The 18,157-nt window shown below is 44.4% G+C and overlaps 1 protein-coding gene across 1 annotated transcript in view; it reads right to left on the bottom strand.

The window, feature by feature from the left end:
• LOC124777368 overlaps positions 1-8,511 on the bottom strand; it is an 87,021-nt gene extending 78,510 nt beyond the window's left edge. The window contains exon 1 of the mRNA XM_047252751.1: positions 8,341-8,511. The gene's annotated coding sequence lies outside the window, so the exon portion shown is untranslated. The remainder of the gene's footprint in view (positions 1-8,340) is intronic.
• Positions 8,512-18,157: the final 9,646 nt, after the last annotated feature.

The following is an 18,157-nucleotide window of genomic DNA, read 5'->3' as shown; positions in this document are numbered from 1 at the left end:
GCCTGTAGCACGTCATCTTCTTGATGTAACAATTTTATTGGCCAGTAGTGTATATTGCAATCTGGCTGTTTTTAATCTTTGACATTCCGTCTTTTAGCGGACTTTTGTTTTGACGGACACAAATGTTGGGTAAAAAGATTCCCAATTTTTCCGCTCTAATGTTTCATAATCATATGTTCACCTGCAGATGTCGTTTTTGATGTCACGAAACCGGTAGTGATCCAGTAATAAAGGGCTAAATACAGTTGAAGCCGTTATTTGTACCCAAGATGAGAGAAGCGTGTCTGCCCCGCTAGATCGTCTACTGGAGTAAGTTCATGTCTTTTCATACTGTCAACAGTGTTTCCATGGATCCTTCGGCCTCATAATCCACCTTGTCACCCTTCACCAATATGCTACCGTTCCCAAAGAACTGAGGACGTGTCACACACCTTCTTTGTTCGCTAGCTTCTATGTACAGTGAATGGATTTTGCCTGTGTTCCATCAGTGAACCGTAGTCTAAAAATGGCTCTGAGCACTATGGGACTTAACATCTGAGATCATCAGTCCCTAGAACTTAGAACTACTTAAACCTAACTAACCTGAGGACATCACATATATCCATGCCCGAGGCAGGATTCGAACCTGCGACCGTAGCGGTCGCGCGGTTCCAGACTGAAGTGCCTAGAACCGTTCGCTCACAGCGGCCGGCGAACCGTAGTCCACCACCTCCTTCAGTTATGACTGACTCCATGTTATTGTTGGATTTCATCTCTTCACAAATTTTTTACTCCAGTATTCACGTCAGTTGACTGGTTCCAGTTTTTGAACTGCACAATTTTATGTTTCTAAACCTTTAAAGAGAGTTGCTTGTTATACCAACACTTTGAAATCGTATTAATATCTTGGTGTGTGTGTGTGTGTGTGTGTGTGTGTAACTTTTCGGGTAGCAGTTCACTACGGCTAACTGCGTCAGCTAAGCTTATTATTTATACTTTCTTCCGGGTAATTAAGAGACAACATGGGCAACAAGGGCCTCAACAAACTTACCTATGCTTACTTCTCGCCTGTCACATGACGTCCCATCTGTACTGTGTCGTCCCTACCTGAAGCCAGTTAGAAATTTAATTTAATTGGATACCAATTTTTATAGTACTCGTTAGTTAAACACTATACGAAAGTCAATAAAACGGCACCTCATCATGTTGAACTGTGGGCTTTCGGATGACATGCGTAAAAAGCGTTAGTCTGGTTTCACATGATCATTTTTTTCGGGGTCTACTGTGGTAGCCATAGAGGAGATATTCTGTACAAGTGCTTCCACTTTCTAACCCGGTAATCAAGAAATTGAAGACAGTCTTAGACAGACAATTTGAATTTTCAATGCTGTCACAGAATCGGTTCGCACAGAGTATGAGCAGTCTGAAGACCAGTGTATACACGCAAACAACGTACAGCCGTAAGTTGCTATTTATCAGTTCTGAACGTCAGAACAAAACTGCCCAAAACAAGTCTTACCAAAGCAGCGTGAAATTTACTAGGCTTCATGCAAGTAAAAAATACAGTTATTGTAAAATAATTTCATTGACGAGATGGAGAACAGGAGCTGGCCACGCCCACATAAATCTCTGCAGGTTGCGAGGGGGAGAGGTAATCTTAAGTCGGTGTGGGAGACTCCAGACTCGGCGTGAGGCGCCTGAACTGCTCCACACAGACTCTGCTCCCCAGCCAGGTCTCTGCTGCTGACGTCACAGCTCCAGTGCGGTATGGGCCATGAACGGCGCCCGCCCACCTGCATCCAGACGTTCTGAACTCTCATCTCCTGGGGCGACACTTACTTGTGTTCTGTCATCATTGGCTCCCTGCCAAAGCTTCTGTTAGAGTCACAATAACTAGATCCAGAAAAGCTAGAATTCTCATTAATATAACGCACATATCATTGTCTTCCTGTTTCAGTCACTGTGATGCGCCTGTGAGCTGTATTTCGCCTGTAATTGCCGACGTTACTATGTAGGATATCTTACAAGGTAAGCAACAAACGCGCTGCCATTCGGTGTTTTGTAGTCCTGTGAGAGCGTCATATAATAGAGTTTGTTGCTTTGCACTTGTATGGGAACACGCAACACTTACCGAACTGGCAGAAATCGACTGTGATACCCATTTATTCAACAATGTTAGGATAGTTTGACATACACATATCAAACAAAATTTTGCATCACATCATTTCCGTCCTTTCTATTGCTCATGAAAACAACACATTGCATGTTGTACCACCGTACAGCGAGACCTTCAGAGGTGGTAGTCCAGATCGCTGTACACACCGGTACCTGTAAAACCCAGTAGCACCTCCTCTTGCATTGATGCATGCCTGTATTCGTCGTGGCATACTAACCACAAGTTCATCAAGGCACTGTTGGTCCAGATTGTCCCACTCCTCAACGGCGATTCGGTGTAGATACCTCAGAGTGGTTGGTGGGTCACGTCGTCGATAAACAGCCCTTTTCAATCGATCCCAGGCATGTTCGATAGGGTTCATGTCTGGAGAAGATGCTGGCCGCTCCAGTCGAGCGCTGTCACTATCCTGAAGTAAGTCATTCACGAAGGGGGGCGCGAATTGTCGTCCATGAATGCCTCGCCAATATGGTGCCGATATGGTAGCACTATCAGTCGGAGGATCGCATTCACGAATCGTACAGCCTTTACGGTGCCTTCCATGACTACCAGCGGCGTACGTCGGCCCCACATAATGTCACCCCAAAACAGCACGGAACCTCCACCTCGCTACACTCGCCGGACAGTGTGTCTAAGGCGTTCAGCCTGACCGGGTTGCCCCCAACGATTGTCTGGTTGAAGGCATGTGCGACACTCATCGGTGAAGAGAACGTGACGACAACCCTGAGCGGTCCATTTGGCATATTCTTGGGCCCATCTGTACCGTGCTGCGTGGTTGCAAAAATGGGCCACGCCATGGACGTCGGTAGCGAACTTGCGCATCATGCAGCCTACTGCGAACAGCTTCCGTGGTAACACGACGTCCTGTGGCTGCACGAAAAGCATTATTCAACATGGTTGCGTTGCTGTCAGGGTTCCTACGAGCCATAATCTTTAGGTAGCGGTCTCTCTGTATCTCCTCCATGTCCGAACAACATCGCTTTGGTTCACTCCGAGACGCCTGGACGCTACCATTATTGAGAGCCCTTCCTGGCACAAAGTAACAATGCGGACGCTATCGACCGCGGTATTGACCATCTAGGCATGGTTGAACTACAGACAACACGAGCCGTGTTCCTCCTTCCTGGTAGAATGACTGGAACTGATCGGCTGTCGGACCCCTCTGTCCAACAGGCGCTGCTCATACATGATTGTTTATATCTTTGGGTGGGTTTAGTGAGATCTCTGAACAGTCAAATGGACTGTGTGTGTGATACAATATCCACAGTCAACGTCTATCCTCAGGAGTTCTGGGAACCTGGATGATGTTAAAATTTTTCTGATATGTGTATTAATCCAACTGAATTTGCTGACCGATATGGTAGCGTTGCTGAGACACGAGTCCACTGAGAGAAAGAAAATGCTGTGCTGTGCAATGAAAGTCTGTTTTAGCTAAGACGCAGTAGGTTTTGACAGAAAAACTTTACACATAAATATACCCGATGTTCGTCCCCAAATATTTATAACTGTATCGGGCAACATCTTGAAGTAGATCGGTCAAGAATTTTCGAGATCTTTTTCATTCATATTCCGTATCATTTATTACAATTTCGAGTTCCTTACCGTCAACGTGGACGAAGTTGCAACGAAGAACCGAAATTTGCTTTCTGACGTAATTCCGGGGAATACCCCAGATCTAAGTATTGCCAGGTTCACCAATATCTCTGTGGGGAAACACGCGCGGTCCGTGCGCTGTGACTTCAGAGCCGTACCCATACACTGGCAAGATCCTCTGCACTGATGAGGTCATCTCGCTCGAGAGCTAATTTCGTCGGCAGGCGCTTATACATTCCATTACACGGCTGCCGGCACGTATTACTATTGACCGAAAAATCGGGATGTCTTCACGGTGTGTGTGTGTGTGTGTGTGTGTGTGTGTGTGTGTGTGTGTGTCTGTTGCAATTGACCAATACGAACTTCACCGAGCGAGGTGGCGCAGTGGTTAGCACACTGGACTCGCATTCGGGAGGACGACGGTCCAATCCCCCGTCCGGTCATCCTGATTTAGGTTTTCCGTGATTTCCCTAAAGCGTTCCAGGCAAATGACTGGAAGGTTCCTTTGAAAGGGCACGGCCGACTTCCTTCCCCGTCCTTCCCCAACCCTATGAAACCGATGACCTCGCTGTTTGGTCTCGTCCCCCAAAATAACCCAACCCACTACGAGCTTCACAGTGCTACGCATCTGATACCAATGAACGTAAGTAAGTTGTGAATGGGAAACGTTTACACTCCCAGGCGACACGGAGACTGCAACTGGATCGTGTCTAATGACAGACTGCCTCAATTGGTGGCCTCCATAACCTACTATGTAGTTTCGTACGACTCCATGGCTCCTCGTATATTCTCTGGAGAGTCTCTCCTAATTATTTATTTTGCAAAAAGTGATATTTACTGTATTGGTGTAACGTCAAGACTAGGGCCAATGAGTAAGAGACCTTACCTGAAATTTTCTATAACAAAATATTGTTATCAATATTCGTGAAGGCAGTTGAGACTGTTTGGCGCACCTTCTGCGGGTAATCCCCCACCTATACGGGTGACAGCAGGCAGGACGTCTGCTCACGCCTCCCATCGCCGATCCCCTGCGTATAAGCAGCACACAGTACGACTCTCTAAGAGACAATACGTTTCACTTCTTCCTTTACGCGAATATCCTGTCTGTTCAAACTGCTGATGCCCGCCGCGAATGTTGTCGGCATTTGCAGTTGCTTCATTTTGTCGCCGCCGATAAATTGTCTGCTCCGTGGTAAAGGAATGATGATTGTTAATTTCTGACACGCAGAATGCCGTTCACCATTTTCTCTTATCGGATGGAACTTTCCAGTTAACGTATCACCCCAATGCATTGGCTTCCGATTCACTACGCTTGCGCAGCGATTGACATTTTGAACTTTTATTACAGTCTCAGTTCTTCTTATCGCTGTATCTCTCTGCATTAAATAACTGCAGCCCTGTCACTGCTATATTTATTCTGAATTGGTCTGTATTATGATGTATTATGGTGGCCAGTGGAAGTGCTTAGAAGAGCGCTGCTTTAGCCACTCTGTAGCAATTCTGGACGTCTGGGGTGTCGCGTTGTCCCGCTGGAATTACCCAAGTCCGTCGCAGTGCACAATGGGTGTAGGTGATCAGACAGGATGCTTACGTACATGTCACCTGTCAGGAGTCGTATGTAGACCCCAACTGCACACTCACCACAGCATTACAGAGCCTCCACCAGCTTGAACAGCCCCGTACCGATATGCAGAATCCATAGATTCATGAAGTTGTCCACATACCCGTACACGCCCATTCGGTCGATAGAATCTGAAACGAGACTCGTCCGACCAGGCAACATGTTTGCAGTCTTCAACAGTCCAATGTCCTTGTTGACGGGCCCGAGAGAAGCGTAAAGCTTTGTGTCGTGCAGTCATCAAGCGTACACGACTGGGACTTCGGCTCCGAAAGCCCGTATGGATGATGATTTCGTTGAATGGCTCGCAAGATGACACTTGTTGATGACCCAGCAATGAAATGTACACCAATCTGCGGAAGGGTCGCACGATTCTCTTCAGTCGTCGTTGGTCCCGCTCTTGCAGGATCGTTTTCTTGGTGTTGTAGCAACGGTGTCGGAGATTCGATGTTTTACGGCATTACTGATATTCACGGTACAGTAGTGGAATGGTCGTGTTGGAAAATCCCCACTTCATCACTACCTCGGGGACGCTTTGTCCCATCGCTCGTGCGACGACTACAACACTACGTACAAATTCACTTAAATCGTGATAACCTGCCATTGTAGCAGCAGTAACCGATCTAACAACTGCGCTAGGCTCTTGCTGTTGTATATAGGCAGTGCCGATCGCAACGCCATATCCTTCCTAGTTTCATACCTCTGTACCTGAATACGCATGCCTATACCAATTTCTTTGGCTCTTCACGATATTCGTTCTTCTCCGCAGTCTCTTCCCACAGTTGCCGAAAGCCCAAATTATGTGAAAAATATTATCATAGAACTCACGTAAAGTGGCCGAGTCTGACAAAGTACATCACAATCTCCCCACGAATGTGCTCCGGTAATGCAGGAAGTGTGCACGATATTTGGCTACCTATTGCCTGACATCTGGAAAACGTTTTGAACTCAATGAAGAGACGTAGACGGTTAATTTAACACCTTTCCAGATCGTATTCCCTGATATCTTCTTACTCACAAAAGGCTGGAAACAGTCTATTGCCCTAAACGTTTGAAAATTAAGCGGAGTCTCCCCCCAGGCTGAAAATGTGTTATCTTCCCTGGTGACAATATGTGCAACCCCTGCCGCTTCTCAGAAGTCACAAAGCGCACAGTGGATAACGTCGTGTTAATTCGTACTGCGCGGAGAAGTAAGTACTTACGGCGGCCGCCAGGTTGGCCGTGCGGTCTAACGCACGTCTTTCCGGGCGGGAAGGAGCGCCTGGTCCCCGGTAGGAGTCCGCCCGGCGGATTTGTGTCGAGGTCCGGTGAACAGGCCTGTCTGTGGATGGTTTTTAGGCAGTTTTCCATCTGCCTCAGTGAATGCGGGCTGGTTCCCCTCATTCCGCCTCGGTTACACTTTGTCGGCGATTGCTGCGCAAACAAGTTTTCCACGTACGCGTACAGCACCGTTACTCTACCCCGCAAACATTGGGGTTACACTCATCTGGTGTGAGACGCTTTTGACTGTGTTGACCACAAAATATTACTGCAGAAGTTGGACCATTATGGAGTAAGGGGAGTAGCTTACAATTGGTTCGCCTTTTACTTTAAGAACAGAAAGCAGAAGGTAATTCTCCGTAATATTGATAGTGGTAGTGATGTTCAGTCCCAATGGGGCACTGTTAAGTGGGGCGTTCCCCAAGGGTCGGTGCTGGGGCCACTGCTGTTTCTCATTTATATAAATGATATGCCTTCTAGTATTACAGGTGATTCGAAAATATTTCTGTTTGCTAATGACACCAGCTTGGTAGTGAAGGATCTTGTGTGTAATATTGAAAGAGTATCAAATAATGTAGTTCATGAAATAAGTTCGTAGCCTGTGGAAAATAATTTTATGCTAAATCATAGTAAGACTCAGTTTTTACAGTTTCTAACTCAGAATTGAACAAGACCGATATTTTGATCAGACAGAATAGGCATATTATAAGCGAGACGGAACAGTTCCAGTTCCTAGGCGTTCGGATAGATAGTAAGCTGTTGTGGAAAGCCCATGACCAGGATCTTGTTCAGAAACTAAATGCTGCTTTATTTACCATTAGAACAGTATCTGAAATAAGTGACAGTTCAAAACGAAAAGTAGTCCACTTCGCATATTTTCATACAATTATGTCGTATGGTATTATTTTTTGGGGTAATTCTTCTGATTCAAAAAGTGTGTTTTAGGCTCAAAAACGGGCTGTTCGAGCTATATGTGGTGCAAGTTCGAGAACCTCTTGTCGACCCTTATTCAATAGTCTGGGAATTCTGACATTGCCCTCACAGTATATATTTTCTTTAATGTCGTTCGTTGTCAGCAATATTAGCCTATTCCCAAGAGTTAGCAGCTTTCACTCAGTTAATACTAGGCAGAAATCAAATCTGCATGTGGAATGCACTTCCTTGACTCTTGTGCAGAAAGGAGTGCAGTATTCTGCTGCATCCATTTTCAATAAGCTACCACAAGAACTCAAAAATATTAGCAGTAGCCCAAACTCTTTTAAGTCTAAACTGAAGAGTTTCCTCATGGTTCACTCCTTGTATTCTGTCGAGGAGCTCCTGGAAGAGCTAAAAAATTAAGCAAATTCCAGTGTTACATTGTTGATTTTCTTTATTTAAACTTACGACTGAATATGTTTTTTATATTTCATTATATCTGTTTCTACTATCGTGTTATAATTTCATATATTGACTCGTTCCATGACCATGGAGACTTCTCCTTGAGTTGGTCCCACGGAACAATAAATAAATAAATAAATAAAACGTTCCCTGGGGGGGGGGGGGGTCCACCGGGGGCCGAACCGCACAATAACACTTGGTTCGGTATGGGGCGGCGGAGGGGTGAAGTGGACTGCGGTAGTTGTCGTGGGGTTGTGGACCACTGCGGCTGCGGCGGGGACGGAGCCTCTCCGTCGTTTCTAGGTCCCCGGTTAACATGCAATACAATACAAGTACTTACGGGGAGCGTGGCAGTACTTGGCCCACATGACGTGCTCGCCGGCACTGAGTGCGAACGGGCCGTCGACGGCCTTGACGACGGCGGTGTGCGTGCAGACGCAGCGCAGCACACGGGTGCCGTTCGCCGCCAGCAGAGCCAGCAGCGGCAGCGCCGCGCCCGCTGGATGCATCGCCGGCTGCCGACGCTGGGACGGGAAGGCGAGCAGTGCGCGTCGCGAGGAGCACGGGCCCAATATAACGATAGGCGCGTCGGGAGTCCTTCCGCCTCATGACTGAGCCACAGGAAGGATGACGGCTGTCGTCCCGATTACAGCTATATCCGTTTCTGCCGTCACAGTGACCAACTGCTGCCACACAGCTGTCAAAAAAAAAAAAAAAAAAAGTATTCTTTCGTTTTGTGTGTACGCTTGCCACATGCCTATAGGACGATAGCCACCTCTCTGAAATACTCGTGTAGGGTGACCAACTCTCCCGTATTTCCGGGATCTCCCGTATTTAGAGACATTTTTTCATAATCTCCCGGCTCCCGTATTTTCAGGCTCAGTGGCCGTTTATCTCCAGTTTTAACTTTATTGTTCTTATCACATACCGGTACGTAAAAATATTCTTCAGTCATTTAAATTTTGCACGCACTGTCAGGATTCGTTCGTAGACAGCAGGGACAACTGATTCTGTATCGACCTTCGTCTATAGATGTCGACCTTACGTGTATCGAATATCTTTGGAATGATCGACCGACGCTTGGCGGTTGGATGTGACTTTGTTTCTGTGCCAGTGCTTACTGGGAATCGTCGTTAACTTGTTCAAGATTTTATGATGGGCAGCGAAGACGAAGCTAAAACGCCACCAAAAAAGAAAACAAAGTATATGTGTACATATCTTACGAAATGGGAAGTTTTATATTCCTGGGTTGGACCAGCACGGTCAAATGCTTATAAAGAAAACTGCTCAATTTGCAAACTGGAGTTTAACATCGCGCATGGCGGCAAGGACGATTGTTTACAGCACATGAATACTTCAGGTACGGTAATAAATTATATACAGAGGTATGTAACCAGGCAGAATACGGCACTGCGATCGGCAATGCCTACATACAACAGCAAGTGCCTGGCGCAGTTTTTAGATCGGTTACTACTGCTACAATGGCCTGCAAGAGTGGGACCAACGACGACCGAAGAGAATCGTTCAATGTGGCAGAAGTGCACCCCTTCCGCAGATTGGTATACATTTCATTGCTGGGTCATCAACAAGTGTCAATGTGTGTATGTGTGAAATCTTATGGGACTTAACTGCTAAGGTCATCAGTCCGTAAGCTTACACACTATATATATATATTTGGACCGCAGCTGCAACACGGCGAACGGAAACCCGAGGCCGCTGTTGGATCACCTGCTGCACTAGCTGCGCGTTGCCCTCTGTGGTTGCCGTACGCGGTCACCCTACCTTTCCAGCACGTTCATCCGCCACGTTCCCAGTCCGTTGAAATTTTTCAAACAGATCCTTTATTGTATCGCTTTTCGGTCCTTTGGTTACATTAAACCTACGTTGAAAACTTCGTGTTGTTGCAACAACACTGTGTTCTAGGCGGTGGAATTCCAACACCAGAAAAATCCTCTGTTCTAAGGAATAAACCATGTTTTCTACAGCACACTTGCACGTTGTGAACAGCACACGCTTACAGCAGAAAGACGACGTACAGAATGGCGCACCCACAGACTGCGTTGTCTTCTATATCTTTCACATCACTTGCAGCGCCATCTGTTGTTGAAAATTGTAACTACTGTAATTTCGAAAGTTTGTCCGCCTGAAAATGTACTGTTGTCCCAAGCATATTGCAACAAACGGTGTATTTCTATCGCCGCTAGTTTAGTTTTTATTGCCGTTTCAAATATACTGGTGATTTTTGAAACACCCTGTATATATATATATATATATATATATATATATATATATATATATATATATATATATATATTACTGTTTAGTGCGTAGTAATTAGTAACCCGCAATTTTCTGAGTTAACATATTGTATTTGCTTGTAGGTTAGAAAAGGCAAGGAATATGATGTAACTACTTCATCCAAAATAACTACGTTATTCATCCCTCCTCACCTGAGAAAAGGATTAACAATCGAAGATATGAAAACCATTGCTGGTGAACTTTCATTAGTCTACCACACAGTGCAACACAATCTAACCAATAGGAGCTTGGACTGTGCTATCAAACTTTCGAAAAGCGTGTTCAGTGAATCTGATGTGTGAAAGAAAATATGTCGAACTAGACCTGGCGAAATTTTTCCGTGCTACTAATCTGCCTTATTTTTTGCCAAGGATATCAGAATCTCCCTTATTTTCGTTTAGAAAAGTTGGTCACCCTATACTCGTGGGACATGTCCAGAACTGCTAGTTTACCATTCCGACGTAAAAATCACCAGGCCTGCTCTTCTTTAGTACTGAAATGCGAACTGAGAGGTTATACGTAACTGCACTTACTCTAAAAATAAATTTGTCGATCACAATGATTCATGATGAACATATTGTGTTGAAAACATTCTAATGAGCTTCCCTCTCTCCCCTTCTTACCGTCGAGAGCCAGGAGATTTTGAATGAACACGGCAACTGTGGGAAGAGACTGCGGAGAAGAACGAATATCGTGAAGAGCCAAAGAAATTGGTATAGGCATGCGTATTCAGGTACAGAGGTATGAAACTAGGAAGGATGTGGCGTTGCGATCGGCACTGCCTATATACAACAGCAAGAGCCTGGCGCAGTTGTTAGATCGGTTACTGCTGCTACAATGGCAGGTTATCACGATTTAAGTGAATTTGTACGTAGTGTTATAGTCGTCGCACGAGCGATGGGACAAAGCGTCCCCGAGGTAGTGATGAAGTGGGGATTTTCCAACACGACCATTCCACTACTGTACCGTGAATATCAGTAATGCCGTAAAACATCGAATCTCCGACACCGTTGCTACAACACCAAGAAAAAGATCCTGCAAGAGCGGGACCAACGACGAATGAAGAGAATCGTGCGACCCTTCCGCAGATTGGTGTACATTTCATTGCTGGGTCATCAACAAGTGTCATCTTGCGAGCCATTCAACGAAACATCATCCATACGGGCTTTCGGAGCCGAAGTCCCAGTCGTGTACGCTTTTGACTGCACGACACAAAGCTTTACGCTTCTCTCGGGCCCGTCAACACGGACATTGGACTGTTGATGACTGCAAACATGTTGCCTGGTCGGACGAGTCTCGTTTCAGATTCTATCGACCGAATGGGCGTGTACGGGTATGTGGACAACTTCATGAATCTATGGATTCTGCATATCGGTACGGGGCTGTTCAAGCTGGTGGAGGCTCTGTGATGCTGTGGTGAGTGTGCAGTTGGGGTCTACATACGACTCCTGACAGGTGACATGTACGTAAGCATCCTGTCTGATCACCTACACCCATTGTGCACTTCGACGGACTTGGGTAATTCCAGCGGGACAACGCGACACCCCAGACGTCCAGAATTGCTACAGAGTGGCTAAAGCAGCGCTCTTCTAAGCACATCCACTGGCCACCAAACTCACCAGACATGAACATTATTGAGCATATCTGGGATGCCTTCCGACATGCTGTTCTGAAGAGGTCCCCACCCGCTCGTACTATTACGGATTTACGGATAGCCCCGTAGGATCCATGAGTTCCCTCCAGCACTACTTCAGACATTACGCGAGTCCATGCCACGTCGTGTTGCGGCACTTCTGCGTGCTCACGGGGCCCTACATGATATTATGCAGGGGTACCAGTGTCTTTGGCTCTTCAGTGTATGACGAGTGTGTATTTTGTAGCGAGGGTAGCTGGCCTGACCTATGGTATGCTGGCTGTGGCGAGAGACGAGCAGCTGGATGCTGCCTGCTGGTATAACGGCGCCGTCTGTCGGTTTGTGTGCAGGAGCTTACATCTCACCTCACAGCTGCCCTCCTTTTAAAAATGGTTCAAATGGCTCTGAGCACTATGGGGCTTAACGTCTGAGGTCATCAGTCCGCTGTAACTTAGAACTAAACAATCCGTCGACAACTTCGCCTGATTTGTGCTGAAACATATGTAAATTACAACGTAAATTATACAACTGATTAGCAGATTAGCTAGTGGTTTGGATTAATGATGGAATCGACACAAATATATAGATGTGGTTAACATTTATTCAGCAAAGAGGAACTGGTTACCCACCTTAGGTGTGCGCAGCTCAAGGTGTTCCGAAAAAGAGATAATTATAAATCGAAAAGATAAAAGAAAAATGCTACTTCGTGTATTTTCACTGGCTTTGCATTCACCACCTTTACAAACTATGGAAGGTTTAATATGTTAAATGCAGCCTTTGAACTTTTCGAAACTATATTTATCCCAAATATTTTTTTTCTTTTTTCTTTTTGCAAATAAATCATCTTTTTCTTATTACACATCATTACATTATTAATTACAAGAGTCAAAATTAGGGCAAAAATAATAGTGTCATAGTGTCAAATACATTAAAACCTGGCAAATTGTCACAAAAACGCGAAGGTCACACTTTCGGCAGGGAAGATCCTGGCAACCATCTTTCGAGACTGTCTGGGGTTGTTACTCGTTCACTACCTGCCTCTCAGCACCACATGAATGCACAGAGCTTCGGTTATGTCTTGAGAAATCTGGGAGGTGCCATCAAAATAAAACGTTCTAGACTTTTGTCTCGTAAAGTTCTCTTCGTTCGTGACAATGCTCAGCCTCATGCAGGTCGAATGACCCAGGTGTCTTTCGGAAGATCCCACTGTTAAGTGTTCCCGCATCCTCCATTTTCACCAGATCTTTATCCAAGCGATTTTCTCATGTGCCCTCTACTTAAAGGTCGTATTGGTGGTAACCATTTCAACACTGACGATGAAGTCATGTCATCAGTGAACTTTTGGTACGAGTGCAGGATCGGACCTGAAACAAAACTGGTTTGGAACAGCTTGCATCACGTTACCAAAAATGCTTGGAAAAACATAGCGACTAGGAAGAGAGGTAACTGTACCATTGTACAATGTCACATACGATGGTAAAGGGCACTATGCACTGTAGATTGTGTAGTTACCTCGAGCCCCCACGTACTATGGCACGAAAATGTTTATATTGGTTACACTCAACACTGAACTTAATTAAACGGCCCAGAGATGTGGCTGGTCTCGGTGTTTGGGTTCATTTTTCGTCATAGAGTGTCAGCTCACGCCTGTCGTAAACTCAACTTTCAAGCTGAAATAAAATATAAAAAAAACAATGCTGGCAGGTATTGCAGTGAAATTTAAAATATTGAGTCACTCACATTGATTTATAATTTCTATTTTTCCAAGAAAAGTCTTCAATATATTGACTAAACACCTAAAATGGCGGCCACTAATAACTGATGCTACAAAACTTCAATATAAAATTCATATGTCACGATCATGGCACTCGACAGTCTGTTCACAGTTCACAAAATATACTATTGTCCGCTGTCCTGAACCACTATTTTGCTCTCAACTTGATCGTTTTCGAACATCGCTACATACATACTTGTTCCCGATCGTGCTACCATCCTAATACTATCATCACATGGGTCGCACGTCCGGCTCTTAGCGTCGCTGAAACTCAACTCCCCTCAAAGGTGGACGCCCTATGCACCCTCCAAATGACTGCCTAACTCAAAACGATGTTTGACAAAAGAATGACGATTATTCTAAAACTAAACAGAAAAACACATATGATACATTGAAAAATATGGAAATTTTTCAGGCAATAACAATTTAAAATCCAATTTTTTGTATCTGCCACCGTTTTTCCACAAATAATGTTCTTGTGGGGTGATTTTGCTTTTCCCAGATTTATGGTACTAAACATAAATAAACAAATAAAAATACATACTTAATTACTCACCTACCTCTTTAAACTTTAGAATGCTGCCGCTACTTTCATCTCTTTAAATTTATTTATTACCGAAAACACAGTTTCTAACAATCGAATACCATATTCCGACCTCTCATTCAAAAATGGTACATATTCTGCTAAATTGGCTATGACTGCTCGATGCAGCTCTACTAGCCGCATTCGTTAACACTTTATTCGTATTAATCAGCGAAAGAATTGCCTTGATATTAGCTTTTGAACTTACATAAATTTACAGTTTTTAAGACAACAATAACTTTTTAACCATTATATATTTTCGTGGCGCTTCTAGATAATTTAGCTTTACATATTTTTCTGTCAATGAGTGCCAACTCACATCTCCTAGTCACCCTTAGTTTCGTTTTTATCAATTTTTCTTTGGCATTTAAATTCCTCCAAGCGCTCAAACACGGCCATACACGCCCCTGCCAAGCTTGTGCCGGGGTTTTTCCAAGGCCGCGTAATCACTAGCCACTCGCCATGGCCCCGTAGCAACCGCCTGCTACGTGCTCCGCAGCGGGAAACTGCCGCTCTAATCTCCCGCCACAAAAGAATGTTCAAATGTGTGTGAAATCTTATGGGACTTAACTGCTAAGGTCATCAGTCCCTAAGCTTACTCACTACTTAACCTAAATTATCCTAAGGACAAACACACACACCCTTGCCCGAGGGAGGACTCGAACCTCCGCCGGGACCAGCCGTACAGTCCATGACTGCACTCCCGCCACAGCTTGTACTCTCAAACTAGTTCAACTTGATAAACTGTGTGTATTTTTTTTAAATAAAATAGGGAAACTTACTTACAGGATGTTCCTCGTACAAATAAAATTCATCATATAGACGAGAATGAATTTCGTCCCTAGCAGCTTAATGTTTTATTTGTGTGTACGACACACGTTTTGCATATTAATGCTAGACATCTGCCCTGGTCTGTAATGTACTTACGCATAGTTTGAGAAGAGGCCTTTTGTTTTTCTTCACAGCTCATTAAAAGTATCTGAAATTTTGCAGATATATAATTGCGTTTTTCTAAATTACAATCAGTTTTAAGTTATTTTCCTATATCCACGCACTCTTCTGTATGTGTTAGACCCATGTAGAGTACGTTTCTTGCAGAAGATAGGTCACACCTTAATACTTTAATGCACGTGACCTACAATTTAGCACTCAGCACACGTTCCTGCTCTTACGCATTTAAGTTGACTGATCCATCGTGGGAATTGTAAAGCGTAACATTAGGCTGGGCATGGAGGGACGGTGGCTTGTGGGGAACTGCCTGTGTGTGTGTGTGTGTGTGTGTGTGTGTGTGAGTGTGTTTACTTTGTTATTATTGTAAAATGTGAAATAGTTTGATCTTCTGTTGTTGCTCTATTTATACAATTGTTGGTAGCCACATCACGGGCTCTGCAAGACATCAAATCTCTCGTTGACAAATTAGCTAAAAAGGCAACTACAGGGGAGAAACATGAACTCGGGGTACCGGGCACAGACCTACGACTGCAGCTGTGACATGAACTTTTGAAAACATGGAATGTGGAATGGCAGGCTACCGAGACCCTCAACTTGCCGAGGTCGTCGAGGGCGCCAGCGAGCAGTGGCACTCCTCCTGCCAAGTCTCTCCTAAAGATGCCACCGCACTGTGTCCACTACGTATAGGCCACACCAGACTGCCCAGTGAATTGCTTTTAACTCGAGAGGGATTTCACCCACTGCAGCTGCGGTATTTCTCTCGTGGCAGCCCATATTCTCGCAGAGTGTGTGCTGTTAGATGATCGCCACCCTAACCCAAGTTCATTAGTTTTCAAAGCTCTATACTTTCGAAACTGTTAGATGTACAAATGTGAGTGACGTATGAACATAACCGTAAAGGAAACAGAGCTACATCACCTTCACCACTACGCCGAATCCAGAGATGCCTTTATTTAGGTAGCGACAAACATCGATGCTCCGATGAGGCGGTGCACCGTCTTGTTCTAAGATGAAATTCTCGAAATCGTTACTCAGTAGTGGAAACACCCACAAGTGCAACATATCGAGGCGTGAGGCATCCGTCACAGTCCTCTCCCAGGAGAAAAACAGCCCATACAGCTTTGTATGTGACTTAGCGCAGGAAACAGCTACCTTCGGCGAAACTCTCTCACGTGCCAGAACTTCGTGAGGGTTTTCAGTGCCGCCACTCTCACACTATGACGATGAAACTTTTCAGATAAATGGAGGGTTGTGTTCACTACTTCAGGTTCCAAAGTATTTGGATGCTTCAAAGTTGCATCCTTATAGGGTCTCGTGCACACAGGGTGAAACTTTTTTATCTCATCGTTCCTTTACGATTAAACATGGGTACATATTTGTACACGAGGTCTCAAACCTTCTACACTATAGGATGTATAGTTTGTCATATTGTCTTTTTTATACTTCAACTCTCTAAGTACCTGTTCAGCCTTTTAGATTCTTCTTTCCATGTCAGCTCCTTGTCAGGGGTGTTTCTCAACGTCTCTCATATTAGACTGTATGGAATTTGATAGAACAGTATTTCTACTAGAGCATAACCTGTGGAATCGTGAGTAATATGGTTGATGACACTCTTAAACATACTAATGCACTGGGCCTGCTTATTATGCCTGTTATGGCAATATACTCCGAATAATCTATTAATCTTCTTCATAACCATCTCTGCCAGGTTAGAAGCAGACCTATACTTGGATGTTAGTTGTACACTACATTGTGTCAAAACATCGGTCTAGGCCTTGCTAGTCAACTAACTCCCACTTTCACTGATATCTCTTTGGCAGGCATACATCACGAAAATAATTTTTACTCAACTTTTCTGTCGTCTTTCTTCCTTTTTCTTTTCTCAAAGGGTACAAACGTACGTAGCGAGAGACTAACTCAGTTGCCACAAATACGTAAGCCCTTGTACCGCTAGATTTCTGGAGTGACCACAGTGATCCACCGCAACTGCTTCCTTGGGTTCCTTTGGCAATACTGCATGCATGAAAAATGTTATGCTGAACTATAACAGTCCTTGTTTTCTTACATATCCCGCAGTTATCCAACAGTTTCCTCATCCAACAATCCTGCCGTACCTTCTTCATACATTTCCAAGGGCCAAAATGTCCACAACTAGATGGGTATGCCACATTACGTTTCTTATAATTTGTTCCGGAATGCACACACTTCAGTCATCTGCATCTACATTGTTCCTATGGTATAATATGCTATGGTGCATCTTATCTTCCCCTACACTATGGTAGATGTTCTTCATTACTCTGTGTAATGTCCCTTCGTGTGTAGCCCCTTTTCAGAAAAATACTGCTTTCCATTGGCAATGGAGGCACACAATGTTCTTCTAATCACACAGGCAATGGAGACAGTGTCTCTGGCACTGTCTGTGAAGTTCCTGTAATATGCTGAATATCGAAATCAAATTCTTGCAGAGCATGCGTCCACCTCATTAATCTGTTACGCCGCAGTCTGCATGTTAACATGAATGTCAAAGGTTTGTGATCTGTTACTACACTAGATTTTCCTCTCGCCAAATAATATATAAATTTGGCTAAACTATAAATTTTTGCCAATGTTTTCTTCTCCATTATCGAGTACATCTGTTCTTGTGCATTCAACACCTGACTACCGAAAGCAATGGTTATGAGTATTTATTTTCCTTGTATCTCGTCTTTTTTATATAAATGGCCCATAGCCAATAATCCGACGTGTCACACACTGCTTAAAATATCTTTTACATAGCTGAACGAGCTGGTATCGGAGCACTACAAAGTTTTTATTTTTTTCAAAATATGTTGTACGCTCTTCTGTCCACAGTTATGGACTGATTTTCTTCAGCAGTCTACGCAGTGATTCACTATTTAATGTTATCTTATCGGTGGATC

The sequence above is a fragment of the Schistocerca piceifrons genome, chromosome 2, assembly GCF_021461385.2.
Source record: "Schistocerca piceifrons isolate TAMUIC-IGC-003096 chromosome 2, iqSchPice1.1, whole genome shotgun sequence".
Classification (NCBI taxonomy): Eukaryota; Metazoa; Arthropoda; class Insecta; order Orthoptera; family Acrididae; genus Schistocerca; species Schistocerca piceifrons.
This window is presented reverse-complemented; position numbering and strand designations above follow the sequence as displayed.